General features: G+C 38.4%; 1 protein-coding gene across 3 annotated transcripts in view; it reads right to left on the bottom strand.

Annotated features, from left to right (window-relative positions):
• The window catches only part of yl (Putative vitellogenin receptor yl), a 101,057-nt gene extending 74,625 nt beyond the window's left edge, over positions 1-26,432 (bottom strand). For all 3 annotated transcript variants that reach the window (XM_083113397.1, XM_083113398.1, XM_083113399.1), the window contains exon 1: positions 26,320-26,432. The gene's annotated coding sequence lies outside the window, so the exon portion shown is untranslated. The remainder of the gene's footprint in view (positions 1-26,319) is intronic.
• Between the last annotated feature and the right edge of the window lie 218 nt (positions 26,433-26,650).

Genomic DNA, 26,650 nt, shown 5'->3' with positions numbered 1-26,650 from the left:
TTATTTGTGTTTTGCTATAGTTTTAATAATTGCACACGCACACATTACAACAAAACGTTGGGCCTCCCCGATGGTGCCTTGTAATCAAGGAGTCCCGGGTTCGATTCCCGGTGGAGGCGCATACTAGTTCGATACCACTAAGCTGTATGTCCAGTCCCGATTAGCCTTTAAGTGGACTTAAAACACCAACTCAATCAATACAACGAAACGTTTATGTACCATTCGTATCCGATTACAAATTCTTGAAGGGATGTTCGTAGACGATTTTCAACAAAATTCCCAGATGTGCCTGTTCCACACAGAAATACTGTGCGAAACCTTGAACAAATTGAGAACGACTTAAATTTCTGTAAATTAATTATGGGGAATGTAAAAAAGGTAAAGTGTTCCCCTGTGCATAGCACCACGCCATGAAGGCGTATAGGGGGTGTGGGGGTAACGCCCCACACTTTCTTGATCCGGTCGTGAGTGAGGGTGATGTGATCAGCATCACGCCCCTGACCGCCTTTACCCCCCAGGGTTTCCCCCAGGTACCCATGTTATTCGACGCTGGGTAGGCGCCGGGGCGTGGTGTAATTGATCCACGATTAATATTCTTCTCTAACGAAGCAATGTTCCATTTACAGGGAACAATGGAACCTTACTTCCGTTGTGAAATAATTTTGAATAAGGATATCTAGCCTATCTTTCTAAATTTAATTTTATTTGAAAAGAAACTATTCTTTTATCACATTTTGATAAAATATTGTGACTATCTCCCCTTTTCGAGCAGAAATGGGACCTATTTCTTCTATGGATGACAACAAAATCCGAATAACTGATATCCGGATTTTAAATTATCCGATATCAGTTTCAAATGCAGCGGATAATCCGGTTATCTGAATATCCGGATAGATCGTCCATTGTTGAACTAGTTTTGTAAAAAGGATATCTAGTCTTTTCTAAATTTAATTTTCTTTTAAAAAACTCGCTATCCTGCAATATCTTGATCACATTTTGATCACGCACTGTAACTTTAACTCCTTTCCCAGCAACAATGGGACCTATCGTTCATTGTTGAACTAGTTTAATTTTCTTTGAAAATAACTCACTGGCCTACAATACTTTTCACATTTTGATCACAACAAGTGTCTTCCTTCATCTGTCGTTTTTCATCAATGCGAGAGCTTTTGTTCCATTGTTGTACTTTCTAAGTTTCAGATTTGCAGCCTTGTTTAAAATTAACTTTCCTTAACAATCTCATTTCTGCAATGTTTCTCACATTTTTATCGCATGTTGTGCCATTTCCCAGTTTCCGCCAAATTTAGCGAAATCAACCGATTCAGTGTGAATGGCTCCATGGACGTAAGTGTTTCGCGCTCATCTCTCAACTCGAACCCGCGACATCTCAATCCCTAAACTAACGTGGCTTCTCCCGTTCCTCTTGTCATCCTGACTTATCGGTTAGCCTTAGTAACGTGTTTATCTATGGGGGAAATTGTAAAATATAGTCAATGCAACAAACCTTCAGACATTAGAACTGAAGAATATCAGGAGAGAAACTTTAGTGTAAATGGATATTTCCGAAAACCTGCCAAAACCGTGTGGATGCATCAGGACAACATTTACAGCATCTCTTGTGACAAGGTACGTGCTTATTTTGATTATAATTGTAATTGACAGTTTAATGATTGTAACTATTTGTTGCTGGAATGAATTTGCAACAATTATCATAACATTACAGTAAAAAATTGGCATCTCAGAGCCCGATCTGCCACCTTCCAAAATATTTTTTCTTAATTATTAAGGGCAGTGCCCTCCCGTCCCTACGCTTTCGACGCCAGTATTGCCATGAAGCCAGAAGTACACCCAGCGTAAAGAAATTATTGTAGTTTAGTGAAACAAAAATAGGTGACAGTGCAAGTGGCGTCAACTTAAATGAGCCTGTGGGGCTCGAACCCACACATTAATGTGCCTGTTATATAGCACTTTAGAAATAAAGCCTGCGATTAAGAAAAGTTATCATTAAAGACAAATAATTCTCGCAAGTTTAATTGTTTTTCAAAATTATACATAATTTTTATAAGCGACTGTTCAATGTCGTATGTAATTTACATCATAATTTATAGCATCACTTACCAATCTGAGGTTAAATATGGGCTTATAAACAGGATGAGGATTGATAGGCACTAAAAACTCAAAATAAGCAGGCAAATAATACAAAATAGGTACTAATAGTTCTGCACATCGCCCTACGACGCCAGGTGTCTCAGGTTCGATTCCTGGCCTGGGCATGGATGTTTGAGTGTTCATCAATTTCATATCACTCATGTCAATCTTCGCAAATTACGTAGCAAAAAGTGGCACAAAACGCGAAGTAAAATAAATTAAATTAAATCAAAGTAAACGTGCTGAACATTTTTCATTATTTTCATGGATTAGACACTGAAAAAGCTGTTATCTTCGAAAGAAGCACTTGTGACAAACAGTCACAAAAGAACACTATACCTGTGAAACTTTAATACCACTCACTCGGGCAGATAGTGGTTACAATGCATTACAGAGAACAATGACGCGAGCAAGAAAATTTTTTAATCCATTTTTTTCTTGCAGGCTGTAATCAATATTGATTTAATAAGGCGCAAATAATTTCACGGGACGCCAATGCATTCTTTCTTTTAGAACTTTTGTGCCTCCTCGATGGTTTGATTGATTTGTTGTTTTAAGTCCACTTTATGCACAGTAAGGCTAATCAGGACTGGACCTACTGTTTTTAAAGTAGGATCCGAACCACTGTGCCATGTACCTCCACCGGGTATCGAACCCGGGACCACTTGATTAATAGGAGACGTTACCTGTAAGCTCCTCCTCGATGGTGTAGTGGTAACATCGTCGCCTTGTGATCAAGGGGTCTCGAGTTCCATTCCGAGTGGAGGCACAGTGGTTCGGATCCCACTTTAAACTGTAGGTCCAGTCCCAATTAGCCTTACTGTGCATTAAAAACACCAACTCAATCAATGAATACCACTCAGAAATGTCACGAGACTATTTTTAAACATAAACGCCTATATTATCTGGCCAAGGAACAAAAAAAGGCATTTTATGGCAAATAGCCTATTGCATAAAATTTAAAACAAATCTCCAGGAACACCCCACAAATTTCCTAAAACCGTGCCAAAAACGAGTGGATGCACGAGGACAACATTTCCAACATCCCCTGTGACAAACAATTAACGTGCTTACTTTGAATGTATTTGTAACTATAATTCTGAGAACTTTAAATCATTTCGAAGCTAGCCGTTTCCATGGCGGAGATAGCGCACGCGATTTGACGGTAGTTTGCGTCCGGGCGGCCGTTAACCGTGCCGCCGTCAAGGCGCCCAAGGCTGAACGGAGGACCCTTTTTTTAAAGCACGTTGGGAAAATATCAACATAACGGTAAGACAAAGTTTTAGCTTCGTTTTTTAGAGATTGTACACTGGAATGCAACAAGATTCTCAGACATATTCCATAGGCGAGGTAAAGCTTCTCTGGAAGTATTTTACTTTAGTATTCAACTATTAGCTATAGCAGCTTCAAATGTCTTCAGCTGTCAAAATAATCATTGGGAAGACTATAGCAGGGCAGACAAAATTTTTCATTCTACCTTGGAACAGTTAAAAATACATATCAAGTATTTATACAAAGTCAGCAGTGTGTTTTCAAGAACATACATTGACCCTCGAAGTGGGAAACCAGACAGCTGTGTTCCAGATAACAGTAATATCGAAAAAGCACGTTTCAAGGTTTGTGAAGCGGACTAAACTACGAGTTTTAGCTACGCACACAATAAACTAGGATTGGGCGACTTCTTTTGCTAGGATATTTAAGATTTCTACCTTAACATTAGTATTGGCAATACCTTAATGGAAATTGTTAAAGATTTTAAAAGCAGGATTACCCAATTCTATGGGGAATAGCTCCTCAAATGAGTCAAGAGAAAGTGTGATCTGATTCAATGAAGGGGTGAATGCAGGTTTGGACTGGGGGCACCAATAGGGCGGTGGAATTTCATTAGTAGGGAGTCATGAATAAACTCCATTACAAAAATTACCCCGATCGGTAAGTGTAGTATGGCATTATATACTACACGAGTAAACAGAACACTTAAAAAAATATGGACATGGAATAAATTGCGGTTTCCTTGTTATAATTTAGTGGGCGATCCTTTTAAAGAGAATGAAGCAATAAGGTTACTATTAGTGTCCAGCTCCACATCTGGCACAAGTCGACCAATCAACTTACCAGAGTTGCTTCAGAAACTAAGTTTTTGTTATCCAGCGTTGCTTTTCTGCAACTTTTGGCTAATCGCCAATGAGGATGAGTAATGAACTTGAGGACACTTACAGAACACCCATACCCAGGCTGGGATTTGAACCCGTGACCCCTAGCGTTGAGCGCGCTATGCTAACCACTCCGCCACGGAGTCCTGCATGATCAACTTTCGAGAGTTTCGTGATTTTGTGCCAAATAAATATTAATGATTGACCGAGGGTGCATTGGGATTTAATCCACTGTAAAAGTCAGACCCTGAATGTAGGACTGACTATCCCACCCTTTGCATGGCCTGATCAAGGCGAGGTGGGGGTTGATCGTCTCTAGATTCAACAAATCTATTAACAAGCACGATATCGCGTTCCTCGAGTTGTAAAAGTAAGTGATCCCCAGGAGATGTTTAGATTTAACCAACGCTAAAAACTAAGTCCAACGATGGGGCATTAATCCATCACTGACCTCCCTGTAGATTTACCTCTTCAAACCTCATGAAATCGCAAATTAACGTAATAGCACATTGCGAAATGGCCACAGGCAAATTTGTTCACCTCAAGACTAAACTGCACTATTTGGCCTTGAAATGTTTGTTGGCTTCAACAGTTTACAAATTTGAACAAGGTTATTCATATACCACAATTTGGACATTTCTACGTCAAAATTTAAGACATTGATTTGTGATTTGATCAGTGATATTTGATCTGCAATCAAGACAATATTGCAAACAGGGGAGTTTATGAATAGCTATCTAGGTAATATTTAATCGTACGAGAACTAGAGGAATGTAACTAAAAAATGCTGTTTGCAGTTTTCTTTAAACTCTTCCTAACAGCTATTTCGAATCAGATCCGACACTTCTAATCCTCATCTCCTCTCCTGTGAATTTGATAAATTGGGGTTACGTTTCTCTGGTTCTCACACGACGATTTGTGAAATTAAATAGGAAAATTTTAATGCACCAACTCAAGCAAACGATGGATTCTATTAAATTGCCATCATTTTCCTTTCATGGTTATAGAAAAACATCCAAAGAGATTGGTTTTGATATTGAGGGACGAGGAAATATTCAGAGCATCAATATAGACATTAAAATAGTTAGTTTAAAAACAGGTCACTCACTCTCACTTACCTAAGTTTATCAAAGGTCTTTCAGCTACTCAGCTCCACACAGAAGTGCCTGAGGATACTTTTGTCACGAAGGGCGTGCTAACTCTGCGATTCTTTATTGAGGATTCTTTTCCTCCTCGAGTTACACAACTCACGTGGTGATGCGAGAGGAAAATCTACAACGCAAAAATACGTCGACAAGGGAGTTCTCAGGGGGGAAAGAAAAAAATTCATATTGTGCCCCTCAGTTATAGAACTTATTTTACCTTCTAATTTTACAAATCAAAATTGAAATTTAGTGAAAATTCCTTTGTGCTGTTTACAAATTACGACTTTAGTCCACTATTTAAATATAAACTGGATTCGCCTTCCTTCCCATAAACATCTAGCACGTGGCAAAGGTGTTCTTTCAGCTGATTCATTAAAATTGGAACTTTTTGATCAAGGGGGCACACTGTGTTGCGATTACCACTGTAACCTTAATCCCATTGAACTGATATGGGCTCAAGTCAAAGGGTACGATGCCAGGAACAACAAAACATTCAAGCTTGAAGTGAGGAGAGTGTCATTGCTCAAATTTCAGCTATCAACTGGGCAGATGCAGTTCGAGACGTTATTGAAAAAGAGGTAAAACTGTGGGATGTGGACAATTTAACTGAGGAATTGAATTTTGAAAGATTTGTTATCAAAGTCAGCGACAGGGAAAGTGAATCCGAAGACAGCTGTGACGAAGATTTGGCAGTAAGTGAACCCCTTCCATTGAATTAATACATATTTTCCCCGTCTCAACAGTTTGGGTATTGTGACTTATGAAATTTAAAGTGAAGAGGAAGAATCAGTCATTTTTCTCCGCTTGCCTTTCATTTGAGTGATTGAAAAAGTGGCGATCTTTTCGTTCTGCCACCAGAATACAATACTCTGCACGTCAACAATAGAGAAATGTTTTGGTGTGAGTGAAATACTGAAATAAAAGTATAGTTTAAATATGCTTACGATTGTCTGATTTGTCAGTGCTAAAAGAAAATTTAGCGTACTGTTTTTGTTAGTAAATATACACATGGTACAGGCTATTATAAAACTGTAGAAAATAAGTTTTGAATGTTTTTAATTCAACAACATTTCTGTTAGACATCCATTTTGGCTCTTATATAAAATGAATAGGTGCGGCGAACTATGAGTAACAGCAGATTGCGGTAGTGGGCGTTCATGAATCAACTGACGCGGAGCGATACATCGAATCGATGAGACGTTTTATGTACAGAAGGTATCAGGGTTGGTGATTTACACTTTAGTGATGAACAATTAATATTTTTGAACTTTTTCACAATGCACAGATATCAAACAGAACACTTAATCTGCTCTCCATCATTGCATCTATGACCCAAGTTTTTTATTGAAAAAGTGATATTTCTAATTATAATCTAATTTAATACAGGGTGATTCACAGGAAACTAACATTTCTATCCTAATTTAATTAAGCAAGAATGTTGCTAAACACAATTTGTTATGCCACAAATTTAGAGTAACTTTGGGAGATTACTTAGTACCCTCTACAGCAAGTGCTGAAAATGTCCTCCCTGCTGCTCCAAGCACAACGCAACACGTCGCTCCATGTTACTGGCCCCTCGTTGGAGAACGATTTTGCACAATGAACGCCTGAAACCACCGACAATAACGAGGAGAAGTCATCACCTGTACTTTTTGCGTGACACTTCTGTCACTGTTCACAGCGATGTTTAGGTAAATAATTGTAGTTCCTGATTCATTCTGTTTGTTTCTGATGACAACATCTACAATCTGCGCACGTCTTGACATACAATTTGGACCAGGCTTTCTTTCTTTCCAATCTGAAAATTACTCTCCAAGGTGCGAGCATTCATAGTGTGTGTCACTTGTAAATATCAACTATGTATTAAACTAGGAGAGTGACACGTGAATGACGCAACATCTTAAAATACATCTGCTGATGTTCCTCAACTTACTCACTTAATTTCAGTGGTTTTCTTTTTCAGAATATTAACGGTGTTTTATCACAACAATTTTCAACTTTAGCACTTGTTTTAAGTATCTAGGCTTAGCAGCAACTAAAAAAATCTCAATTTCAAGTAGTCTCGAGTAACAGTCAAGTTCTCTGAACGAGTAATAGTTTCAATACATATTTTCTTATTGGCACGCAAACAAAGTTTCAGGCTGCAATTGGTGTGACGAGGATAAAATACATTATGTAGCACCCATTTGGTAAGAAAATATTTTCGAGACACGGGGATTCGAAGCTAGGATTTCAGCTTACAAAGCTGGCCTTTAACAGACATGGCCACCAAGCCACGGTGAAGAAACCAAGCTATTCGAGTAATTTATCCATAAGATTGCATCTTTTCCTGTCCAGATCCAAATTTTGATGTTACTTCTCGCTAATTACATTAATTTGAAAGCAATAAGCTTCATCAGATAGGGTTCATATGCTGTACACATTGTTGACAAAATACAAGTGAAGCTTGTGCATAAATATTAATGAAGACTTTGGGAAATCGTGCTTTTGTGGAAGGTTAGTGTTTGTAACCCTAAATGATAACGTCCTCTAGTTTCCGTCAATATACGGATTCTGCTATGTGACGACTAATCTCATTAACCAACGGCACACCATTTTTTATTTTATACTATTTATTTCAAAATGAAGAGTCCTTATTATGGAATCTACTGATACATTCATTCATTCATTCGATAAGAATTTTACGAGTGTCACAATTCTATTTTGTGCTCCATTACGAAACCAATGCGCACGTGTAAACCAAGTAAAGCCCGACAATTTTTATTTTACAAAAATTCAATTTACTGTTCAAGTTAAATGAGAGGACAACCATTGACTTATTTTTAATAGCCTGGATGACTGATTTTGTGTGTGTGTGTGTGGGGGGGGGTACCTCCTCTCATGTACCCCCTGCCTGTGACAAACTTCTTCCTTTAGGATTTCTATTATTTTTCCCATCGCATATTCAGTGCCAACTTTGCGATTCTGTTTGCGAAAGTGTATGGGGAAGTAGTTTATTCTTCAAGACTTCTCCTGGACTAAGATAACATTATTTCCGAAAGATTTTTTCTTGAATCATTTTCAGGAATTGCAACAGCACTATTTCTGTCTCGCTTGTTCTTAGAGTTTTTTTCCTTTTCGTTATTTAGTGTTTCTTCTCTTCCATTTTCGGCTACTCGCGACGATAAAGAGACTCAAAAGGAACACCCATGCTCAGGCCGAATTCGAACCCGGGGCCCTCGCATTCTAACGAATTGTGATAACTACTTCGACACGAACGTCAAAAATGACTAATAAATTTCAGGAAAATTTCACATTTATATTACTTTGATTGTAGTCTTGGAAATTCCAGTTAATATTTACGCTGCAATCTTTCAGTTAGCCCTTTTCTTTGAGTCTGAGAGACAAAATTACCTGCATATGGTTAAATTGATTGATAGTAAGCAACGCTGCTGCTTTCCGAACACTTACTTCGGCTGTACTTCCGGCCACGAAGCTGGACTAACTCAAACGAGTGAGTCACTTTTTGTGAACTTGTACACGAGATCAATGGTATTGAGAACAGCGTTTTTCAAGGAGCGACCAGTAACATGGAACGACGTATTGTATTGTGCTTTGAGCAGCAGCAGGAGGACATTTTCAGTAGTAATCTCCCAAAGTTACTCTATATTTGTGGCCTAACAAACTGTTTAGCAACATTCTTAATATTCTTATTGAAATAAATTAAGAAAGGAATGTGTTATTTTTCTGTGAATCACCCTGTATAATCCCATCTTATGTAATAAATTGTACATCTCTTTTTAATTTAATTTAAATAATTTCCCTTCCCAATCCCGTCCAGACCAAAATTTTTTGTCCTACACACCCCTAGATTCTAATGCCTATGGTGAAAACGTTCTTTCCTTATTTGATATGGCAGTAATTGTTATAACTTGCTCTGCAAGTCACAAAACTGAGTATGGGGGGAGAAATTGTCGAGAGATTCACTTTACAAAGTGTACTGTACATTCTTCTTATCCATACGATTCCTGTGCCGCATCAAGTAGCATATTTAAAGTTTTCTAGCGAGCGTCAGAAGCAACTTAAAATTTGCGTGCATCAGTGGCGGAGGAAACTAGAGGCGGCTGGGTACATTGTCCCCACCCTAGCATGGCAGGGAAGAGGCAAGATATACGTAGTCTTTCCTCAGATAAATCATACAATGAAATATACACAGGAATTTAGTTCCCGAGTTGATTTTTGTCTCCTGCCTTCGGGAAACTGTTAAACCAAGGAAATTTGGTTTTGTCTTCAGGTTTGCTGGAATCAACGTCATCACCTGTTCTAACAAAGAAATATTTGATAAGTTTATCAAAATCGACATCTATAGTTACAACAGTAATTGAAGTTTAATGCAGGTTTACAAAAGATCTATGGGATCTAACTTTGGAGGGGCAGAATTAAACGTGGGCCTAATTTTGAGGGTGCAGGACAAACCTGGGGCTTAAATTAGGGGGAAGAGAAAGTTTTCCATAGCATAAGAAAAGCGTCCGGGATTATTTGCTAAATAACGTTGACTTTTACCAAATTACAAATCTTTATCACTTTTCTCCTCAGGTCTCCTAACTTGCAAATTTTAATAAACCCAATATTTCTGGGGAGGGTGGGGCAAGTGCCAAGTTACGCCTATGAAAGATCCAAAGCAAAACAAATATTATACTTACTTGAAAAGCACTCGTTTTGTTAGTTTTACGAAAGGAAAAATCTCAAATCATTAAAAAATCAGTCTTCTGAGATAATTATAAAATTAAATACAGTTTTACAACAAGGAGATTTACATCGTACTAAATATTATTTCTGAATTTATCAACTAAATATCAAAAGATCGACTTTTGACCAAGATCTTTGGTAAGGCATTTTAATTTTTTAAAAAAAATATAAAATGAAGTTGAAAATTTGTTCTCAACAATTGTAATTTCTACTTATGTGTAACAGAAGAGAAATTCTATGTATTTTTTTTTCATCTAATTGATTTTCGAGACGATGTTTATCGCAGACTAGCTAAGAATGCAAGAGATTTGGTTTGTATGTGTGTGTGTGTATTATGAAAACATCAGTAAACTTTACCCCTGCCTGCAGAAATACCTTCCGCCGCCATTCGTAGGTATCAGAGTTATTTATTCAAAGTTTTCATTACACTAATTTTCACATAAAAAAGGTAAAGTGTTCCCCTGTGCATAGCACCACGCCATGAAGGCGTATAGGGGTGTGGGGGTAACGCCCCACACTTTCTTGATCCGGTCGTGAGTGGGGGTGATGTGATCAGCACCACGCCCCTGACCGCCTTTACCACCCAGGGTTTCCCCCAGGTACCCATGTTATTCGACGCTGGGTGGGCGCCGGGGCCGCTTCCACCGTTAGAAAAGTTCCCGGATTTGAACCGGCCGCGGTGGCTCAGTCGGTAACGCGTCTGACTACCATGCTAATTTTCGCATAGAAATACTTAAATGCATTTTATGGAACCAGGAAGATTTAGCCCTTTACCTCAATGCGGCTACGTAGCTGCGACAAGCAACAAACTTGTTACCGCACCCTCCCCTTTATTCAGATAAACGTTAAAGACTGCCCTCCCTAGTGTCAGAATATTGTGTAATTATTTCTTAACAATTTTAGCATTTCTGTAAAACCAGTTCTAGGACTAAACTGATTATAGGAAGCCATAAAACTTCGTTCTAAAGTTGTGTAATTGTCCAGAGCCTGTAAGTATACCGTATTTATAGCGCTTAGGAGTAACTTATCAGAAATTGCATTGAAACTTCTAATTTGCATCGCTTGTATGGGACATCAAGAAAAACTACAGATATTCCATGCGCATTTACGCGAGTTATGTAAACCAAGCTTTGCGTCACAGATGAGCTTTGTGGAGAATGCAAGTACGTGAATATTACTGTAAACTCCTGAACTATCTACTGCATTCTTTTGTTCTCGTTTGCTCCAGCTCTCCTGGTGTACCAATGCAGTACAGGCGCGGATTCACGTGAGAGCTGCAAAGGAGGAGGGGGGCGAAAGCTCAACAGCCAGGACCTATTCTAATATTGGTATAGAAGTGGTCCATGCTATTTTTCCCACATATTCCAGGCTTCTGTAACCGACAGACCTTTGACCTGTGCTAGTAAAATACTCTTAAAATAAAAATGTATTTTCCATAAACCACTATGATATTCAGATTTTGAAAAATTACATTTTCCCCAGAATTTCTTCTCGAGAATTCAAATTGATATTTGTGGGGTTTGCTCTCGTTTACGAATCTGAAAAATTAGACTTAAGGCAACGATACCAACACATATCTACCCAACAGCCCAAGGACTTATTTAGAGGGGGTCCAGGGTGTCTGGAGCTCCCCCGAAAGAGTTTCCACGTAGTAAGTTAATAATTACTTGTTGTGAATTAGTTGTGAAGACAGTCTACGAAAATACATAATTAATAAAAATATTAATGCATCTAATACTTTCCTATTTATAACAATATATTCTAAGTCTATCCAAAGCATTGACCGTTGGGAAAAGAATAAGACAAAAGAAATATGCAAAAGTGAGAAAAGTAGTACCTTTATCAATCACTAATATTTCATGACAATTAGGAAATTGTAATAAACCATGCAAGGTAATTTTTACACCAATTGAAACTCTGGTTAATTCTACCGTCCGTTAAGAGCACGCTCTTAGACATGTTCACACAGAATAGACAAACTAGTATAAGAGACCTCACTTGTTACAGGTCCACTCGTTATCACAAAGGTACGTACGGTACGTTATTTTCAAGCTTTGAAAAGTTCTTCCCGAGATTTCCCATCTGCAAAAACAAATTTAAACCCGCCCGCAACAGATTTGCATATTAATTTACAATACTCCTTATTTCTGGCAGTCAATGTACAGGCTGCCAAAAGCCCCGCTTTATAGGTGGGAAACTCCAGGCGTAATTGTATGGCATCTGAAAGTGCAGGCGATACTGAACTATAATGATACATCTCCCCTACCTACGGAATTCGCCTCCAGCTATTCGCGTCCTATTGCACCACTTATTCTCATCCACCGATATACGTACCTTGGATCCTTCCAAGAAACAATTACACGTTCCTAGAATCGCGTCAAAGGTGGAAGTTTTATGACTGCCAGCTTTCCAGATCCTAACAAAGGTCTTTATTTTAACCTTGTCTTATCTTCTGCAGGAATCCTTCAAAAGACTGAAACCAAACTAAATTGTAAACATGTCACATTCCAAGCATAATAGCAAAGGAACTTAATGGAAGGACTCCTTTTTCCACTTTCTTGAAAAACCTAACTCTTCTGGAGAAGCCTTGCAAACCGTGAGAATGTCTTTCAAAGAAGTGTACACTTATAAATCTTAAGCAAGGATGTATTAATGGGGGGGGGGGGGTCCCCTGAAAGATCAGTAATACAAATAATGAAAAGATACTTGTTTAGGATTTGTTGTATAATTGTTGGTTATTTCTTCAACTTATTGAAAGGCAAGGATTATATTGAGAGGCTTTAAATGACAGTACCAAAGAAGATTTATGCACTACTAATTACAATATGCATAAAATATTAATCAGGAACTTTACCTTTCGTCAACTGGATTTGTTATTCAATAACTTAAATTCTTTACCTATTAGACATTAATTTCCCTGCCAGGACAGTTTCTTTTATTCAAATTTTGGCATTCTTAACTACACCTAAGCTAGATAATGAATTTGTGGTTCAGTGGCGTAGCAGCAGCCCCCGCAACACGGGGGCCCCCCGAGCTGTTATGTTCTGTGATCCTGAAATTTTATATAATCCCAGAAATTCAGTAGTTACTGTCGCTTATTTAAAGAATTGATTTACGAAACAAATGTGGTTCTCTGTAATATTGTCATGACGTCTGCGATAATAAGCAGTGGTGTGTTGACTCAGCCAGAGGGGCCTGGGTAACTTGACATTATGAGTCCTCCGAAATTCAGAATTAAGTTACTTGCTCATAGATGGCAATCGTTCTCTCATCTCATACCTTTATAGCTACTAGGTTTTCGTAAACTTAGTTTAGTGTAGTACAGTTGTGAATCGAGTAGAAAGATATTCAGTTCAACCGATCGATGCCTGGTTGTTACACAATACCTACACAAACAAGCTTCAAAATTTATGGTCTTTTTTATTACCATTAATATTAAGTAATATTTAAAATGTAACTTCCTACCAAATATTTTCATCCCCCCCCCCCCAAGTCTCTGTATGATTGGTTGATTGAATTGGTGTTTTAAGTCCACTTTATGCACAGTAAGGCTAATCTTGACTGGACCTACAATTTAAAGTTGGATCCGAACCACTATGTGCCTCCACCGGGTATCGAAGCCGGGACCCCTTGATTACAAGGAAACCTCAGTACGAGATTGAAATAAGATCAGAGAAATTTCCCACATTGTCCACACCTATTACATTTTACTTCAAAGGCGCCCAAAAACTGATGAGCCCAGGGGCAATTTTCCCTTTGCCCTTAGGTACAATATCCAGGCCCATAGCCAGAATTTATCTCCAGGGGGGTCACGGGTTATCAGGGGGGCTCCATTTTTCAAAAGTTTAACTGTTAAATGAAGGTAAATTGTGTGTGTGTTTATTAAGTTTTATTAAGTTACATAAAGTTTAGAAATATCACACAAATACATTTTTCTATATCTTTTAAAATATCACTTGAAGTGCTCATTGACTGCTATTGAAATCATCCCATACTACACACTCCATAGTACGTTTGATGATACAGATGTTTATATCACCCAAGAAAAGATGGACAAAATTCAATCATAGTGCCTAGCGTACATTCCACTCCCCGGCCGAAACAATAGAATTGTCCTTCGTTCCCAAAACTTCTGGAGCTGTTAACCTTTGACGCAGATGCGGAGGGAATTTGAATAATGACATCAAAGTCACAGATTTCTGTATAAATGGGAAGTTGCAACCAGCGTTGCCAACCCCTCAGCTACGAAAAGTGCTGTTCGAACTGTGAAATTATGCTAGAATGCCACCCAATTGTGCTAGGGCAGTATTAGTATTATTATTAACAATATATTTTATTACTATTTTCAGATGTTATATTTTATCCCACCATAAGATCTATTTATTTTAAGTCGCTTTTTTGCCTTAGGGGCTCTGGGAGTAAATACGACAATGAGGGTGAATGAAGAACTGATGAAATGGTCTATGGACTATGGGATGGAAAAAACATAAATGTCCATACCTTACCAAGTGTCTAACTAGGGCATGTGGCTCAGTATATTTGTAAAAATACTTCACATATTTTTTTCTAGCAGATGGGGAGAGGGAAGATGACATGACACAGTTAAGCGTCATTACCTTTCAATTACTGCAGGGTTTGGGGGGGGGGGAGGTGGTTGGTGTATAATTCACAAATATCTTTCATATACTACTGCATTTTTTTGCATTATATGGAAGGACCTCCAACACCACCTTGCTAGACACACACTTTTGTGCTAGTTCTTTACAACTTTCAAATGCTCATACAATGCATTTCTATGTAAATTAACAATTTTTCCAAATAAAAAAATCAAAGGAAAAAATGTGCTCACCATAACGAAAAAGAAAAACTGCCTTTTGCCCACTCCTTTATATTTCTGAGCATACGACTCCCATTTCTGGTTTAAAACCCTACGGTCTTTTTTTTCTTTTCGGAAGTTTCAGTTACTTTTGCTATTAGTACTCATTTTTCGAAATTGTGCCAAATATATTTTATATAAAAATTAAAAAGCAGGGAAAAAACACTCACAATACACTCAAACACACGCTCAAAAATATACTGAAAGATGCACGCACGAAGAATTAAATGCTTCCGAAATGATAAGATGTCAAGACGACTGAACCGAACCGAACACAAGCTGAAGACAAAGACGGTCAAAATTTGACGACATAGGAGGGCGTCACATGAGCTTTATTTGTCAACCCAACATTCTACTATTTCCTCGCGAAAATACATGCACCTCAAATGACTGACCACTTGTGTCGGTGCTGGGAAAGGACAAACTTTTGAGGGTGGGCCGCCACAATCCTCCTCTTCGATTTTATGGCAGGAAGATGTGGAAGAGATGAAAGGCGTTGGTGGGGGACGAGATCCCTGGGCCGGTTTACTCTTTTGTTGGAAACCTGTCCACTCCTGAAATAGAGATGTGCAGTTAATTTTATTTTTACTTCAGAGCACTTTCCTTTGAGTTCAATATCTACCGATGGTTGCAGATTATGCTAGATTTGGCTGTTATGCCAAACACAGGGTACTAGGTGCCAAAGATGGTTAAATTATGCTAGGTTTAGCACCATTATGCTAGGGTTGGCATCGCTGCAACGGGCAACGAAGGTGCAGATAAAGAAGCTCCCTGTGAAGGAACTTTCTGAAGTCTAGAGAATCTCCTAAATACTTGCCGCTACTTTACTTCTTATAAATAAGATGAACGAATGTAATAGCTGCTGTTCATGCTCCCTGAATTTATCCTTCACCAAAGTTGAGCAAAATAATATCTGCCGTCTACATTTTCACTCTTCACTGCAAACAAATTACACAATAGTTTTACCTAATGTCAAGGGAGCTGACATCCGTGCCAGGGGGGGCTCAGCCCCCTGCCTGACTACGGGCCTGCCAGTAGCCCCAATTTCGCCACGCAGGGTTTACAACGTATGCAGTGGTCAAAGTGCGCCAATCCCTCCAATCGGCATTTCATAGGGACAAATTTTCAGTGAATAAAGTCCAGTCGCTGCTTAATTTTCTATCACTCAAGACTTGAGTCCGCTTCTATTTCTTAGCAGCAGATTGCAATTTACCCTTTGATATTAGGCCACCATTGACAAAGTAGAGGTCCAGTTCAACCCCCGTAACTGAAATAAGTTTGCTTGAGTATATAACTCACTATTAGTATTAGAATCATAATGTGAGCGGCTCTTTCATTGAATCTTGGCCTGGCATAGCCAGAGGATGGCTTTTTGGGCTGAAGGTGCATCCAACTCTAAGTCCAAAAAAGGAATGTTTACTATCCTTTTAAACAATTTCCCCAAACAGTATTTTTTAAATATATGTGTATTATACGTAACCTACATTAAAAAAGAAACTTTTCGAACAAAAAAATACAAAGGATCACGAACAAAATAGTTGGCTATGTGAAGCCTCCACCCTCCTGAAAAAAGAATCCTGGCTGTGCCACCGCGCTGAAGTAAGAAAAAACATTTCTCATTTCTTTTTCCAGTTATTTATCCGAGATTCAGACAACCCTGATTTAGTTCGACAGACAGACAGATATATATATATGGGAAGGAAGGGTTAAAGTTAATTCATTTTACAACTGCGGGGGTGGAGGTTTAACTATTGTGTGTCAGTTCCACTCTGGCATCTCGATGTTTCTTCTGAGGGGGTCCCAATATTTTGAGCTGAGCTACGCCACTGCTGTGGTTATATCAGTAGTAGATTAGGCAGGTCAGGTTTGGTGCTGTTAGCATGCATCTTCATATTCCTATAGTTGTCAGTAATGGTGTGGGCAAAACTAAATCCTATTAAGCTTCATGTTCAACCTGCATTTACATCAACAAAGTCTTGTTTCATTTGCAACCATCACAAGGTCAGTCCAAGTCTAACATTTCGTGCTGCTGATGCAATCACATTTTCAGTCTCGCTGCAAAACTGATTCCGGATTTTTTTAGCCAATAAAAAATAAGAGCATTACACGAAACTCCATCTAATTAGGGTGAAAACTAAAACGTTATGCAGGAAAGCTATTCCATCATATTGGAACTATCAAAATTACGAGCATTCCCATGCCCTATTTTATCCAACCTACAAGAGTTCCATTCCAATATGTAATATAATGACAATGGAATAAGTGGGGGATGCTTTGCATAAATTCTTAACTGGGGTATAGCATCCCCCTGCACCCTTCCAACACATACTTAGAGCACTGTATGAAGTGTATTTTACATTTTAATTAATAAAATTGGACCATCAACAATCCCCTGTGGAGCCACACTGCCGCGAGACTGCTCCACCAATGAACACGTGAGGAAATGGGATTGCGTGGAGGGGGAAGCGACTGCAGTTAGCAGCTTTCGCAGCAGCGTGTACTGCGCTCTGCCCACTCGATTTCCCCCCTTCTCTTCCGCTATGTGCGGCCTTGCTCCACAGATTCAGAGGATAGAGCATAAGTTCAGAAATCGCTAATGTGGCAACGTAGCTCATGAGCACCAGGCACGTATCCAAGTGGGGCTTAGGGGCTCAACCCTCCCCCCCTCGAAAAATTTCAGTTCTTTAGATAAAATTAGGTTCTTTGTTACTTGTGTGAAATAAAAAAAAAATACTAATTTCAGGAGAAATAATTAGCGAGGCAAAACTGAGCATGTTCTATAACCCTATTATTGTTAATAGCACGTATCCAAGGTGGTTCGAGCCCCCCCCCCCCCCAGGAAATTTCGTTTTACACTACATAAAATTAGGTTTTTTGTTTCTTGAATAATGTGACTAATTTAAGGAGATAAATAATTATCTAGGCAAGACTGAAAATGTTCTATAACCCTGTTATTGTTAATAGCACGTATTCATGGTGGGGATAAGGAGGCTAGAGGCCCTTAAAAAAATCTGTTTACACTAGATAAAATTAGGTTTTTGGCTTCTTGAATAATGTGATAATTTGAGAAATAATTATCGAGACAATATGGAGAATGTTCTACAATCCTGTTATTGTTAATAGCACGTACCCAAGGTGGGGATCAGGGGCTGCCCCCCCCCCCCAGGCAAATTTTTCATTTTACACTACATAAAATTAGGTTTTTGTCATGAATAATGTGACTATAATTTAAGGAGAGAAAAACTTATCAAGTCTGAGATGTTCTATAATCCTGTTGATAATATTGCACGTAAACTTTTCTTGCGCTTTCGGTGTTGTCGCAGCGAACTTTAGCACTGTGTAGAGACTTGTCAGCATTTGGAAGCTGCACAACACGTAGGGTGGGCGATTAGTTGTAATTTTTAATCTCTGGAAAGCGCGAGAGGGAACGTTCTCGAATAATAGAACGAGTCTAACTACTGGCAATATTAACGAATAGTTTTTATATGCGGAATGTTCAGATTATAATGAGGATATAAATACGCGGCTTCAATTTCGCGGTTGATCTGCACAACAGAATCTGTTCGACTTCACAGAGGTAAGTCATACAGTCGATTTGTGATCAGTCAGTGTCCATTGGTTGCTTTATAAGATCTAGTTATTCGAAAATTAAAAGGACTAGATACCCCATAGTAAATAACTCTAAAGTGAATATTTCAGCAGTACCGGGTATTGGAGCGGTTTATTAAAAAGAAATAAGCTGCACAGGTCAACTGAAAATCAAAATTTTGAGTGATTTATTTGTGCCAGGCCAAATTTCCTGTATGCAGTCCGAGAATTCATGTCTCAAAAAAAAAAAAAATTTTGCTTAAGCCTACTGGTTTCGACACACTAACCCTTAACTACCATAAATAGACAGCCGAAAATTTTATGAATGTCGAGAAGAGAAAGCAAGAAGATGTTACATATGTAGAAATTTTAGCGGAAATTGTAGGCTCTACCAACCGAGCCCCCTTGACTTCAACTGACTTTTCGTTAAAATGTCTACATAGTACATGTCCTGTGTGTCAAATCGTAAGATGTTGCCTGTATAACGAACAAGCACAGAAAATAAAGCAGAAAGAAGAAAACTGAGGGGCATTTCCACCGGTTGAGGAGATTTTTTCTTCTGTGGTCAACAAGAGCTACCACTTCGAGATGGCTATGACAGTGGCCTATTAAGGGAGATTTCACAGTGTGTCGCCTGAGGATATCAAGTCGAAAGTACGAGTAGGATTGTGCGGCCTTGTGTCGTTACGGTGTGAAATGTTACTGTTGATTGGCTCATTCCAAACGACATTAGGGCTTTGTTAAGGTTAGGTGCGAAGGCAGGCGACAGCTCTCTGAAGGACACTATCCAAACCTGAAGGAAGAACTCATCTTACTTCAGTCTCCAATACAAAATGATAAATTCTGGTGTGTTTATTTCTAAAAAAATGTGTCCCGAGATAACGAGTGGCGTGCCCTGAATTTTTGGAAGGGAGAGTGGTTACGCATACTATTTTTGGTGGTCAGTCCTCATTTTGCCATCTTTTCCTGTCTTTGACGTTCTTTTTTGAAGGAATACTGGGTCAAGTAGGGTTATGACCAGTGGCGGATTAAGCTTCCTCGCCGCCCCTAGGCACAAATGTGCGCCCTTCTCAAAAGAAAAGTAGTAACTTATTTGCAGTATTTTTACAGGCTAATACAAAAATTAGTGAACATACTGAAATAAAAAACAAAGGATAAAAATCAATAGCAAACAATTAATTTTCTGTATGTGCTATACCTAAAATTATGTAATGTATTGAGAAATTAAATTCACCACTCACCACTTTTCGTGTGATGCTAGAATATTTGAAATGCTTTTCCAGTCTGCAATGCCGTGAGTTCCGATGTTTGTCTTGCTCTTGAACAACCTGCATGATTCACAATAAACGGCACCAGGGCTGCACGAATATACCAAATAATTCCGCAAAATTGATTCGCCATTTACAAGTTTACGAAAAAACACTATTTAAAAATCTTGTCTTACCTGCTATGAGTCTTCGCGATTTAGAAAAATCGTTTTCAGTATTCTGATTAATTCCACGTATTAGAAAAATGTCAGTTGTAGACTCATTCAGACACCACTCGGCAGGATCGTCACTAACGAAATTTGCACTCACTGTCACAATCAGGAACTCCTACGAACTGAGGGGACACTACCTAAGGTGCACTTTCTTCCTCCACTAAACCCACAATATTTTCGACATTTTGAGTTTCACAGAGTTCACTTGATGTAGCCGCTTCTACTTCGGCTTCCACTTTTTGAACTGCTTTCGGAAATCACTTGTTCCTTTTTCCTAAAAAACGTGTCCACTGTACCAAGCTTTTTCTGTGAGGTTGCTCCTCTTTCACGCTTTGCGTTTGCAAGTTTACGATAAGCCGCCCCACTTAACTTTGTTCGCTTCATGCTGCCTGCTGCATAAAAGAAAAACCACCAAATCGCAAACGCACTAGCAACAAACTGAATGCACCAGCGAGAGAATACAGTAAGACAAAAACTAGTTTCTGTCCACGCGAAATCTGCACTCAAACACTGCTGATAAGTCAGTGAGTATGTGTTAATTTTTTTTTAAGACTGGCATTGTTACAGGTGCGAGTTTCAAGCAATCAGTCTTCTTTCCTGCCTGGCCATTAACAAAAGCTTAGTGGAAGATCGAGGGGTATGTATTTACAAAAACAAACCAACAAAGGCTGGGCGGCTTGCATTGTATTGTAAGCGATAGAAGCCACAGCAAGGGTTAAAAACAAATTGATTGGCGCCTGAAGGAGGCACATAAACCCGATACATCAAGGTTTCTTTCGTATGAAGCGAAAGTGTTGCAAACCGTTGATTTGAAACATTGGTTTCATAGGTCTAAATTGTCACTGTACGTAAGACACTTTTTATTATTCTTGATATTCTGAAAAAAAAGATTTGCGGGCCCCAAGGCACGTGCCTAGTGGGCCTATTTGGTAATCCGCCACCTTGTGCACGTCACTGGAGATAAATGAGTATGTATTTGATCATATTGGGGGACGAAACATTCGATGTTTTGGGAACTGAAGGGTTTTCACTGCTCGAATTGTTTCGCGATTAAGCTGTATTCGATATATGACAAGACTGCGGAACTGTTACAGACAATTTGAACACTTGCGAGTGCCACAGTAGTGATGTTCAGGCTCGAACCGGAGAGAAATATTCTAGAACTGGGAGCCCAGTTCGCATCCCACAGTTTGAATGTCGCGTTCTGGAGTGGATTGTCCATCCCGTTCATGTGTAACAGCTTCATAAAAACACTCCTTCATAAAAACACTCAGACACCATAGAGGTTTTGATGCCTTATGAGAAGAAATTAACAAACATTCATACTAAGATGGTTCCGGCATGGAAACTGGAGTCTAGTGATTACAAATGTTCAGATTAAAATGACAGCCTAAAACAGTGGCGATGATTTAGAGGATAGTAGCTCCTCATTTCTTTGGCTCCACACTATGGCCTCTTAATGTTAAGCCTGGTCTGCCAAGAGAAAGCAAACTACTTACCCATCATTTTGGAACCAAATTGCCACTACTGCCTTAAACATACAATTGTGAGGTTCTATCTATACCCTTTAAAAATGGTGTTCAGCCTCCCCCCCGAAAGGAATTCCTGGATACGTGCCTGATGAGCACCAGCAAAGATTAGACAACTTGACTACAACTCCCTTTACTAGGCAAAAAACTATATAATTTCATCATCGTTGTGATTTAGTTAAAAGTGGCAGAAAAGCGACGTAAATAGTCTAACTCAGTCAAATTCCATATAGAGTGGGAAAGAAAAGAAAATTGTCCTTGCTCCTCCTGTTTTGGCTCCCAATCGCCGATACTGGTAGTATCAAACTTTTTTTGTTTTATGGACAACATACGCTGTTATGCAAATAGTTAAAGAAATCCTGTAATTCATTGGTCGTTGATATTATTGTCTTCAGGCTTTGTCAATGGGCCACTCCGCCTAGAGGGCGCATCAGACCAACAGTGTTTCACATGGGCGTCGGGAAGGGGGGGGTTGAACGGGTCGATGGACCCCCCACCCCCCGGAAATTGACATCGTTCATTTGAAGATACAAGACAGCCGAAAGTTTATTACTCTTATTGTAAAAAAAAGTTCATTTAGTTAGTATTCGAACAGAATAATAAAAGTAAAAATTCATTGGATCGAAAACATTGAAAAAATACAGCAACAAGATTCAATTCTATATACAATTTCATCCAAAGAACAAATAGTTCCACAGTTTTCAAAATTCTAATTACAGTTGTAGTTGAGAGGTCAGTCACACAAACTTTATGAAAGAAAATCCCCCGCTAACATTTAAAGCCTTTTCTTGAACGAGACTTGCAAAAGTTAATATCAAAATTCATTTCAGATACTAACTGCATAAAATGCAAAGGAAATAATTTAAAATAGTTGTTTTGGTATTTACTCGATTGGTGTATCGAGTCTCCCCATTTATATAATTATTATTTCGAATAAAATTTATTTTAGTTTTATAATATTTATTGTTGTACAACATTTATAATCGTGGTAATAACACTTATTTTTCAATATTTTTCAATATTTAAAAACGCCAAATCAAACTTGTACAGGCTACAAGTTCTTGAAAGCGCTCTGAATCATTGGCAAGAATGAGCATCTCTTAGACGATCTTAGCCAAACCATGTTTGTGCTGCATGCTTAACCTCAATATGAACAAGATGCTTACAAACAATGCAAACAAATTCCTCGACTCGTATGAAATGCCTTCACCTCAAGTGACCTTTCTAGTTATTAAGCTTCAACAGTAAATTATTTCTGAAGTCCTGATTTTATTCTTTAGAAAATATGAGTTGTTTAAGAAATTCTCTTCAAAATATCAATATTTTAAGCTAGCTCAGGAGGTGAAGGATGCACAAGAACAGAAAATAAAACTACACTACATTGCAAAGGAAAAGCAGGCTTGAAATTATATGAAAATCACTAAAATATTTTCCTAGCCCACAGATTTCAAATATTTAGACGTTAAATTTTTGTGATATCTGCAATTTATAATTTCTCCAAATATTATAATAGAAAAAAATGTATACTTGACTGAACCTCCACGGTTGAATTTATACAAGAGATTCCTTGAAACTATATTGAGTTTTTCTTGTTAATTCATCTAGTAGTTTAATCGCTTCGAAACTAGCGAAATATAACTTCGGTTCTACTCGAAGCTTACATAATGCTATTAATAACTAGAAGATAAATACCATGATTGGTAAAAGTATCCCATATAACGGAAATAAAGGGGGACAACATGCATGCAGTGATTTTATCCACACCATTTTTTTCTCAACGCCCCTTAAAAATTGGTAAGTCCAATTTATGGCTATTTAGGCGCTATATATGCTATTACATCACCTTTAAACCCAAGTGATGAGTTATCAGGTTTAAGATATATCGAGAGCAATGGGGGTTGACAAACTCCAATTTGAATACATAGAAAATAGTAAGATTTTATTTAACTGCCTTTGAAGACCTTCACACGCACGTTAACCGAGAAAATCGGGATATTTTTCATGAGATTATGGGCAGACGCAAGTTAGATCTAGGTCTAAGGTAAGCCCTTTACCCCGTTTTGGGCCAAGGGGCGAAAAAAATTCCCTTTGGTAAGGTGGTCGGGAGTCTGACTCTGCACCTTTCGCTTATTTTGTCCTCGCATGTCATTTTCGTGAATAATTGCAGTGGCTCCGTGTTTTATTTCACGTGGAAATTATATGGTTGAAGAGAATATCAAAGATTGATTATGGTGTCCAAAGACTATTGCCAAGTTTGTTACTGTTGAACAAGCGACATTTCGTAAAGCCAGGTGTTCGGTTTCACTCTATTGTCAATTGAAATATCAATTATGTCTTCCTCTAGACCATTTTTTTTCGGTGGGGAAGTGGAGGGTTAAGCACAGTAGCGTGCCCAAGTAAGGTGGGGGTCATAACCCCCTTTGGCATTCCTAAAAAACTCTAAAGGCAGGAAAAGATTGCAAAATGAGGGCTGACTACGTAAAGTATACGTAACCCAGTCCCCTTTTGTAAATACTGGGCACGCCACTGGTAAAGCAACTGAAGGACTAACTTCTTTCAAACCATACGAATATTCTGGGTTACATAAACATGTTCAAATCCTAGCGGAGGTTTTTCCCAGTGCTTTTCGCTGTTCAATAAAACAATCCCCGAGCTAGCTCAACGCACGTGCATTCAACAAAAACAGTGAGGCGCAGCAACACAAATCTGACCAAACTTAAAACGTGTGGCCATGCATACGCTTCGAACGTGAAAGTTAAGTTTTCGGAAAACTTCACAACCAAAATCAGTGACGTGCTGCAAAACATCGAAACCTTTATATGTAGAACATAACTTCAGAGTTTATGTATTCTTTATATTTTACCGCCACAGGCATGTATTTCGCCATAAATATTTACGAAATCTACCAAATTCTTTCGTCTGAGACTGCGTATGTCATTCTTGTGTACAGTTCTTAGTTTGCTTAATGAAAGTGATAGATTAGACTGCGCGATTGTGCAAGTTTCTTACAGGTACCTGTCCATTTCACCCTCAAGTGAGGTTTTGCAGACAGGAATGCATATTTAGTTCTGCAGAACTAGATTAAACACAAATTAAGGTATAATTCTAAACTAATATTTGGTGCAATGCAACACCAGCAAGCTGTAACAATTTCCAACACAAGAAATTTAACAGCTACAAATCTTTGTTAGGGAAGTCTATAATTTAGAAAAAAAACTACCACCATCAATATGCACAAACAATTGTAGCACAAACTTAACGCCTCACCTCCCCACCATTTAACAGTGAGGGTTTCAAGAATGAATAACACTTCACCCAGCACTGCTGAAATTCTAAAACCTCAAAATACAAATAAAGTTATAGTCAAAACTAAAGATTTAATGCCAGATTATTTACAACATGCACCTTTTAGGACTGCCCTGCGAATTGAAGAACGTGTCCCATATAATCATCTCTGCAGATCCCAGGGCTACGCTTATTTTGCATATACAAACTAGAATTTAGCGATCAGGACGCCCCTTAATAAGTTAAACTTCACTTTATACTCCTTTAGGCTAATCTGGACCGGACGTACAGTTTAAAGTAGAATCCGATTCACTGTGCAATTTGTCTCTGCCAGTAATATAATATGGGACTTTCTAATTAGGATACCCCGTTAATACACAAATCTAATATTATGGTTACATCTTAGATATACTAATAAATACTGTAATACAGAAACATCTGTTTCTGTGTAGAAACAGAAGTTTCTGTATCACACAATAGCGTATGTATTACGAGAAACTTGTTCGAAAAACATTACAAACAGGAACCACTTGATTGACTTCGGACGCAAAGAAACCAGTTTCATGCATGGAAATTTGTATACGGAATATGAAACCGTTGCTCCATACTTTATGGAAATTTTGGCCACTTTTCAACTATAATTGCAAAATTCATGGGTTTTTGTAGAGCTTATTGCCTTTCGTGTCAGTTTCGTACATACGAGCATGAGAATAAGGGAAAGTACTACTGGACAAATCAGGAAAATGGCTAGCACTGGAACTGCAGTACCGGATTACTAGCAATGAACAATTGTAGTGAGACCCCAATGAATTTTCGCATATATTTAGCTCATTTTCTGATCTACATAATATTGACGTAATTAATTTGAGGAAAAAGAGTGAACTAGCAGTACTTTCAACCAAATTTATTGATCTAGAGAGAATTCGAAAACCTGTTTCATTAAACAGCATTCTCTCACCTTGGGCACGAACCCCACTTTAAAATACGAATTGCTGATAATAAAATGCTGACTACGATAATTACAAGTTCGTAAATATGAAGCACAATTATTAGTTGAAAACACAGGGACTCGCACACACAAAAGCAATCTGACAAATCCCCTCGAAACAAACTATAAAAGCAAATACATTCACGGAAATGGCCAATCAAACTTAAGCGGAATATATGTTCAATTTGAAAGTGATAACAGTAATAAATCACGTAACATGCCAGTAAGAGTACATTTTGGACGTTAACTTGTCCTTGAACAACTGCAACTTAATACTGAATTTTATGAACACAGTCTACTATTTGAAACAGTTTGAGGGTTCGTGAATAAGAATGAATTCTGTTCACTTTCAATTACAAAGTATGAAGACTGCAAAGCACATTTGACGATTGCACTCACCTCTCAGCTTCAGTGGGGGAAGACGACACCTGGCTAACTAACCTTCGAACCCACGGGAGTGCTGACAGCAACTGGCAACTGCCTTGGATTACACTTGTGTCTGCAGATCGCCAGGCAAGAACATGTGACGTCACGGCGTAAGAAACAACAGTTCTGCCATCTAGTTGAATGCCTGCAATCTCTTGTATGCTAGTTTTGGTTAAACGAAAAATGATACACTTTATAAATCACTTATTGTTTACTTTCGTTTAGCTACCTCACAATATAAACCGAACATAATTGTAAATTTGTGCCATATTTGCGATAGTTTTGCAGGAACGATTATTTGCTT

This window comes from Lepisma saccharinum, chromosome 27 (genome assembly GCF_977018435.1).
Source record: "Lepisma saccharinum chromosome 27, izLepSacc3.1, whole genome shotgun sequence".
Taxonomy (NCBI): Eukaryota; Metazoa; Arthropoda; class Insecta; order Zygentoma; family Lepismatidae; genus Lepisma; species Lepisma saccharinum.
Note: the sequence above shows the minus strand (reverse complement) of the source record. Positions and strands in the feature narration are given on the sequence as shown.